The sequence below is a fragment of the Myotis brandtii genome, unplaced genomic scaffold (assembly GCF_000412655.1).
Source record: "Myotis brandtii unplaced genomic scaffold, ASM41265v1 scaffold963, whole genome shotgun sequence".
Classification (NCBI taxonomy): Eukaryota; Metazoa; Chordata; class Mammalia; order Chiroptera; family Vespertilionidae; genus Myotis; species Myotis brandtii.
In genome coordinates this window covers 438,420-440,446 of record NW_005371986.1, presented here as the reverse complement: position 1 = coordinate 440,446, position 2,027 = coordinate 438,420, and positions in this window count along the sequence as shown.

Sequence of the window (2,027 nt, the reverse complement as noted above, 5' to 3'; positions counted from 1 at the left end):
TACACATCCGCATGGGTAGGTCACCCTCTCCGTGGCTCGCCAGGCGTGGCTGCTGCGCAGTCGCCCCAGAGGCGGATTTCCAGGTTCCCAGGGAGAGCGCCCTCCACGCCTGGCGCCGGACTCCCAGGGAGAGCTGGGTCGGAGGGAAAGCACTTCGCCTGGAGGGGAGCACCCGTCCTGTGCAGGGCTCACAGGGTTTGTGTCTCTAATACCTGCCCTCAGCAGCCCCAGCACTGTGGTGTCGGGGCTTGGTGCTGCTGGGTTCAGGGCCCCCCTGCGGGTTTGTGTCTCTGATCTGGCCCCCACAGCCCCAGCACCACGGAGGCTGGCCTTGGGTCTGCTGGGTGTGGGGCCTGCGGGTTTGTGTCTCTGATACCCCCAGCAGCCCCAGCACCTTGATGGCAGGGTTTGGGGCTGCTGGGTGCTGGGGCTGTGGATCTGTGTCTTCGATCAGGCCCCAGCACCAAGGTGGTGGGCCTCGGGGCTGCTGGGTGCTGTGCCTGCAGGTTTGTGTCTCTGATCCTGCCCCCAGCAGCCCCAGCACCGCCTAAATAACTTAAGGGAAACTTTATTTAGTCTTCTTTTTTTTAAAAAGCAATCTAGTTTAAAAATGAGTTGCAGTTAAGAGAGAACAAAGAACATGGTACCTAAGAGTGAGATAGACAGACAGAGGAGAGGCTGGGCACTGGTCAGGGGCTTACATGCCAACTGTTCTCCACCTGGGAAATGATGTAAAATCGGTTTCTTTAGTTTTCTGCTCAATGGTCTTCTCCAGCGAGTGGAGTGGCATCTGCTCGCTTCTCCCTGGGGCCTGGCTTGGTGGTCGCCTTGGGGTCTGGCTGCGCTCCAGCGGGCTCCGCATGGGCCTGCCTGCTCCGCCTGGCCCTGTCCACTCGGTACTTCCTCCAAGTCTTCCTTGGGCGCAGCCCCGGTCTGTCACCTCCTCCTGTGTCTCGCACCGCTTCCACAGGGCCGAGAAAGATGCCCACACGGAGTTCAGGTCTGCAAGGAGCTGGTCCTCTGCTTTCAGAACCTTCGGGATCTCCGCTTGCAATTGTTTCCTTCCATGACCTTCCTTCCCTACCTCCAGCATCTTCCCGAAGCACCGCACGCCTGCCCTCCAGCATCAGGTTGTCTTTGTGTGGCTTCCAGGGCAGCGTCCAGGGCCTGGTGGCCCCACTGTGGCCCTTCCGCATTGGGCGCCAGGCCTGAGGCCTGGGGAGGCCCCGGAAGGCGGGCGGCTCCCCAGCACGTCCCGCTGCACCAGGGACACATGCGCCCGCCCGCGCCCTCCAGGCCTGCATGGCTCCACGCTGTGCTCAGGGCCTGGGCAGCACTCCAGGAGCGAGGCGTGGAGGTGTCAGGACTCCTCCCCAGGGCGACCCTTCACCCGGGAGTCCCCGCTGCTCCATTCACCCCCTGGGCCAGCGGGGAGCACCCTCGGTGGGTAAGCTGCTCTGGGCGCTGGGGAGGAGGAGGCCGCGGAGGGCGAGGCCCTGAAGCAGGAGGAGGCCACGGAAGGCCGGCAAGGAGCCCAGGACTCATGGCACCCCCCCGCCCCCGCCACCCCATGTCCCACTGGGGCCTGCACCCAGGAGTGCCATTGCTGCAGCAGGGCGACCGGCTGGGCTTGGAGGTGAGTCCTCCGCGCACAGGCCCAGCGGCCTGCTGGTGTGGGTGTGGGTTTCAGGTCACCTTGAGGGAGGCTCTGGCCTTTCTCTGCTCCTCTCCTGGTGGAGTGGTGGGACTCCAGCGCTGTGGTCAGAGGAGCTGCCTTCCAGCCCCCAGGCCGCTTTTCAGAGTCGGAAGTTGCGCCATCGGCCTCTGCCTAGGACAGGTCCTCTGCACCCCCAGGGTGCATAAACACACAGGGCTTCCATCAGGCTTCGCTGCTTCGCAAGCTCCACTTCTTGGAGCTTATGTATGCAAATTAACCACCATCTTTGTTGGGTTAATTTGCATACTCTCTTGATTGGCAGGTTAGCATAGCAAAGGTATGGTCAATTTACATGTTTGTCTATTAGGTA